Here is a 6,755-nt window from a genome sequence, read left to right as displayed (position 1 = left end):
ATAAGCCTGGTCCAGATTCTCCAGCCGAGGTGACGTCCCTCATTCCCGTTACTGCCGCATGGACTTTCCTTTCACAATGGAGGAGCTCGAGGCGGCACTAGCTCTCTGCAGGTGTTCTACCTCTCCGGTTCCAGATAGTATACCATATCGAGTGTTGTGAAACCTGGGAGAAGCCGCAAGGAGAGAATTGCTGAGCCTCTACAACTCCTCATGGCAGGATGGCAATGTTCCCGACGACTGGAAAGTAAGTCGCTTGGTGCCCCTCTTGAAGCAGGGCAAATCACCACTCGAACTCGCCTTGTACCACCCAATTGCTCTAGCCAGCTGCAAAGGAAAGATGATGGAAAGAATGGTCCTTGGCCGCCTGGAGTGGTATCTTGAACACTACTAGATTTATCCGAACGACATGGCTGGTTTCCGACGTGACCACTCTTCCATCGACAATGTAGTTGATCTTGTTTCGTATGTTCAGCACGAAAAGTCCCGTAAGCGACTATCTGCAGCTTTGTTCTTAGATGTGAAAGGTGCATACGATAACGTATTACATGAGGCCATTCTCGATGCACTTACGGCGGTGGGCCTCGGTGGTCGAATTTTTTCTTGGATTGCAAGTTACTTGGCTGCAAGGTCATTCTTTGTGTTAACAGACGATGGCCCAACTACAGGACGCTATACCTCCAGGGGCGTTCCTCAAGGCGGAGTTCTCAGCCCGACGCTATTCAACCTCGCACTTATTGCGCTTGCTGACTACTTGCCAACTACCCTCAGGGTTTCAATATACGCAGACGACATCTTTGTCTAAACTTCGGCAGTCACACGTCCTCAGATACGTGCGCGGTTTCAAAGAGCAGCAACATTGACAGCTAGCTACTTGTGTAAACTAGGTCTCAGCATATCGCCAGAAAAATGGGAACTGGTGGCATTCACTCGGAAACTAATGAAAACTTATCTCATCTCAATCAACGGGCGGCCCATTTCCTATGCCACGACTCACATGTTTCTTGGCGTCATCATTGACAGGGACCTCTGACAGGGCCTACCTGAAGCAGCGCCTGAGAGCAACTTCCCAGTTATTCAAGTTCTTTGCAGGAAAGACGTGGGGGATGTCAGTAGACGCAATGCTTAAACTCTACAGAGCGCTGTTTCTCGGTTTTCTTAGATATAGCCTGCCCGTGCTGAGCAATACTTGTAAGACTAATATTCGTGTTCTGCAGGCAGTGCAAGCTCAAGCACGCAGCGCGTGCCTTGGTTTGCCCAGATATAAGTCAACAGAGGCAACTATTGCGATTGCTCGTGACCATCCAATGCAAATTCACATTATGGTGGAAGTCCTGAGAACGCACGTCAGCCATTGTGCACGTGCTCCCTGTCATCACCTTGCAACACTGCCTTCAGAGAGGCCCCAAGCATCATTCTCTCAAACTATTGTCAAGTACGACGACAAACATTCCTCGGGCTTCAGCGCTGCACCTAAACCACCGATGCCCCCTTGGCGTTTTATTCGACCCACAGTTCAACTCAGTGTACCAGGGATCCGGAAAAAATCTGAAGTGTCTTCACCTGTGCTGAAACAACTATCTCTGCTTCTTTCACACGAGAAGTATGCGGACAGTGTACATATATATACAGATGGTTCCACAAACATCCAGTGTTCGTCCGGTGCGGTGTTTGTCCCAGTAAGAGCTATTACCATCAGCTTTACGATTGACCACTCCACGAAGTCGACAGCTGCGGAACTAGCTGCTCTGCGCGCTGCACTTTGTTTGGTCAATCGGGTACCACCTCAACATTGGTCTATCTTCAGCGATTAAAAGGCAGCCCTACAATCTGTGCTATGTGCTCTGCGTCGTGGGCCATACGAACAGCTCGTATCTGAAATTCGATGTCTTCTCCATACTTCACACGAGAAAGGGCACCACGCGACGTTTCAGTAGCTGCCAAGTCACTGCGGCGTCATAGGGAACGAACACGCCGATAATGCCGCTCGGGCAGCTCACGAATGCACACAGCAAGATATCATACCACTTTCAAGGTCTGACGCTGCCAGCAGTCTTCGCGGGCTCGCACATGAGATAACGCTTGCTCTATGGTGCCCAACAAGCAGCCGAACCAACCGGACCAATCGTCAACGCCACCTGTCCTCTTTCATGCATCTCTCTATGCCAACTGGACTCCGCCGAAGAGAGGTCACACTGCTTTATCGCTTATGGCTGGGGGTGGTATTTACGAAGTCCTATTCCTTTCGGATTAGAATGGCCGACAACGCTCTTTGTGATGCCTGTCGTTGCGAAGAGACGCTACACCACGTCCTGTGCGACTGTCCTGTATATAGTGTTCACAGACAGTCAATGGCGTCCGTTCCAGCACGCCTTGACAGTAGACAAATGTCTGTTGAAACAGTTCTTGCATGTCGTCAACAGAAGGCATCACAGCTGAAGGAGAGGAAGGCACTGCTGAGGTTAAGAGAGCCGAACTTGGACAAGCGGCTGTGACAGAAATGTCGCGTACCACGCAAGAGTGACCTGCTAATTCTGCGTGTGCAATGTCATGTGCTATTTTTCTATCTTTCTCTCTCTCTTTCCTCTCCTTCTTTAAATACCCCCCCCCCCTTTCCCCATGTGTAGGGAAGCAAACCGGTTGGCCTATACTGGTTAAGCTTCCTGCCTTTCCTTCTCTATTATTTCTTCTCTCTCTATCAGGTGAAATGGAATGCCTTAGAACATCCCCAAGAGATAATAGACAGTTTCTTGAAAGAATTTGTCTGTCAAACGTGACGTTACACAATATAAATGGCTCAGTAGACGAGAAAAAGACAAAGCCCTCTAGCTAAATTTAAGGTTTCGATTATCGTGCGTTATCCTCATATAAACATACATTTCGTTAGGAGCTACCATTATGACAATGCGTACTCACCAAGGTATGTTGCTGAAGACCAAATAGTTGGTTTCTGTACAATCCTGTCGGTACCTGCGGCGTTTATATACTACCTCTAACGATCGTGACATGTCATATGAGGAGGCATTGAGGGAAGGAAATTTTCATATTTTTGTAGAAAGCAGAGTGACAGGTAATTATATCGCCGTAAATGTTCATCTGCAGCCCAATCACAAAAGTGGATGAATTATAGAGGACGCGGATTTAATTTAAAAAACCATTATGGTCTTCTAGTAAAGGAGAGCGCACTGAAGCGCCATAAAATGGGCTTTGTCTTTCTTGTTATAAAAAATACTGTGGACCATTCGAGCGATAACCTCGTAATCCTACTAGCACACTGTTCAATACTAATAATTGTAGGGGTGTGCGAATATTCGAGTTTCGAATGCGAATCGAATAGTTACTCATCGAATATTTCGATTCGACTTTCGAATAGCTAGTATTCGAAGTTTCGAATAATTCGACAGGACGAATATCTAAAACGCGACAAAGGTCAATGGTGCAACTTGGTTTGGGTAGGGTGGCTAAAACTAATGCTAACGTCGCCGTTCGTTAAACTTTTACCGACATCCTGGTTCGAAATCGAGCGCGTGTTGATCCTAAAGGAGATTATGTCATTTCCGCACGTGGAAAAACCCATGAAAATACCGTCCAGTCCTTCAAAACTTCGCTCCCGAAACGAAGGCACGGACTTCTTGCGTAGTTCGGTCGCATGTGCCGCAAGCGCTGATTATGACCTGACTTTGGCCTGTGAAACCCTCGGTGATTGGCTTTGAATGTAAAGATTTGATCACGCTGGGCAGTCGTCACTGCCGCACCGCACCACTAGTTCAGAAACTCGCTACTAGACTGACCTCCCTGCCTCTTCCTTTTCATCTATTTCTCTCTAGCTCTCTCTCCCATCGTTCCGGCGCGCAGGTATACCGCTGCTCTGAACGGGCGTTCGAAGACTTTTGGGCCCGGCGCACCCATGGCGATGAAGCACAACATTACCGTTGTCAGATGAGCCATGTTACGCGACCATGGGCGAAAAGAAAGACTAGCTACCGTACACCCCTCTGTTAGGAGCTTAGGAGTGGCGCCGCTGACTGGAATGGCGGCTCTTCTATCAACATGCCTTTGCGCCCATAAAAGCTGAAACAAAAGCCACTCCCGAACAAGTGCTCAATGAAGCTGTCAGCATGCGGTAGCGTCCCCGATTTTTCGTTTGTCTTGCCGTACGTAACTGGCGGTACATATTTCGTGTAAATATACTATTCGATATTCGATTCCATATTCGATATTTTTGGCCACTATTCGGCACTATTCGATTCGAATTCGATTCGAGATTAAATTTCACTATTCGCACAACCCTAAATAATTGTTTTTACAACGCGATTATATGGGGACTCTTTCTAAGATTTCTAAGATTTTCTTTAAGGCGCGAAGGAACACAATCGCAGGAAAGGAGACGTGGCGGAGCACCTCCCGTGTTCTTTATTGTGATTGTGTTCCTTCGCTCCTTAAAAGCAAATATTAACGTGCACCAGCTCGCGCAACAAATGTTTCTAAAAAAATACTGCTCACTGGTATGATACGGATGTGTGCTTGTTCTCGGGCAAGTTGGTGCGCCAACTTGCCGTACGTGAAGGAGTTGGTACGCCGCTGAGTGTCCATGTCCCCAGACGATACGCAGCCTGTGTACCAATAAATGGTGTAATGATGCCAGGAAAGCACGGCCACTTTTCATGCTTTCTAAAGTAGAGCGTGCACGGGTTATATAAATAATGGCAGGGAACTGCCGGTATCGCTGTGTTCTACAGTAAATTCGACAACATATGGTGGCATAAATAGCGTTTTATATTCGGCTTTTTCCAGGCATGGTGCAGTCTCTGTAAAAGACGATTCTCTCAGAGAATGTGAACATAGCTACATTACAGGTCTCTTCATGACATTGACTTGTGTAGTGAAGATTTACGATTGATATATTCGCAAAACTGAGTGACCCAACGTCGTTCTTTGCAGGGCACTACCTAACCTCACGAGCACACAGGATACGTGTTACTATTCGTTACATGTTTTTGCCAGGCACCTTCTTTAACCCAAATGTTTTTGTTTTAGTGTTTGGTGATAATAACCTTTCCATATTTATTTGATTGATTGATTGATTGATTGATCGATCGATCGATCGATCGATCTAGAATATTGGGCCACACCATTGTGGCACATTGAATGTTAAGGGGCCCCTAATCCCCCCCCCCCCCGCCCCGTGTTTAAAGACGAGAGAGTGGTTTTTTTCTCACCTTCACTACCCTTCCGACAGGCGATATCTCCTCCTCGCCATTTATTCCTTCACAAAGCAGGTGTAGAATGTCAGCACGCTTTGAGCAAGTGTTGAGCCTATCAGGATTTCTCTCTTTTCGGCATAAGGCTGTCATCTGCGCTTGCGCAGTTGAAAGCGCAGAAAAGGAAGTGACATCGGTTTATCGCGAACGATAGTCATGCGACACAAGGAATAACAGGCCTGCGAGTGCACCACGGAATTGCTTAGGAGACAGCTAACAGCTGATATACCTCGCATATCGGCCAATCGAAAGCTTTTTTTCTCATGACGTCATGTGAAAAAAATTCATGGCTTCACGAATTGTGCATACAAGACGGAAGACGCCAGGAGAGAATAACGCGCTGATTCTTTGTATATTGAGAGGTTGTTTAGGGGCCTTCAGAGAAGCTCGAAGTAGCTCTTGTTGCCTCGTCTATCCCTCTGCAACTCCTTATCCCGTTGAAGACAGGCTGCAGTGATCTTGCTGCCCGGATGTCGACCAAGAGATGCTGTTTCACATTATGGCATTGTTATTTTTCGCTTTAACTTGATACATTTGACTACGCAAACGTTAAAGCTTTATGTAATCGTATGTATAATTTAAATTCTATTCTTCATAGCCGTATTTCATAGGTGCTGTTCAAGCGCCAGGAGATCCCGAATGGAAGCCTGATTTATGTCCTAGATCTAGCTTAGAAAGAGTCCCCATATAATAGCGTTCTAAAAACAAATATTAGCATTAAGGAGTGTGCAAGTAGGATTCTGAGGTTATCGCTCGAGCGGTCCGCAGTATTTCTTATAACAAGAAATACAAAGCATATGTCGCTTTAATGGGCTCTCCTTTATTAGCAGATCATAATTGGTTTTTTTAATTATATCCACGTCCTCTATAATGCGCCCACTTTTGTGACTGGGCTGCCGATGAACGTTTGCAGAGATAAAATTACCTGTCACTCTGCTGTCTACAAAAATATGGAGATTTTCTTCCCCCACTACCTCCACAAATGACATATCACGATCGTTAGAGGTAGTATATAAACGCCGATAGCACCGATAGGATTGTACAGAAACCAACCATTTGGTCTTCAGCAACATACCTTGGTGAGTATGCATTGGCATAATGGTAGCTCCTAACGAAATGTATCTTTTATATAAGGATGACGTATGATATTCGAACCCCTAAATTTAGCTAGAGGGCTTTGTCATTTTCTCGTCTACAGAGCCCTTTATATTGTGTAACGTCACGTTTGATGGAAAAATTCTTTCAAGAAACTTCTATTATCCCTTGGCGTTATTCTAAGGCATTCCATTTCAGCTTATAGGTCATGCGCTCAAGGCCTCAAGCTACAAAGTGATTCGATACTAATGGCCTAGCATGTAAATTCCACCGTCGAACATATTTATTAATGTTAACTTACTCACGAACTGCCGCCGCTTTTTCCGCCGATCGCCCATTCGCAGCAGTGCACACACTAACGGCTTCAGATTGTTTCAGGAGACTCTTTTCTTAATCGGCGTT

This window comes from Rhipicephalus sanguineus, chromosome 6 (genome assembly GCF_013339695.2).
Source record: "Rhipicephalus sanguineus isolate Rsan-2018 chromosome 6, BIME_Rsan_1.4, whole genome shotgun sequence".
Lineage (NCBI taxonomy): Eukaryota > Metazoa > Arthropoda > Arachnida > Ixodida > Ixodidae > Rhipicephalus > Rhipicephalus sanguineus.
The sequence above is the reverse complement of the archived record's forward strand: the minus strand, read 5'-3'. Positions refer to the sequence as shown.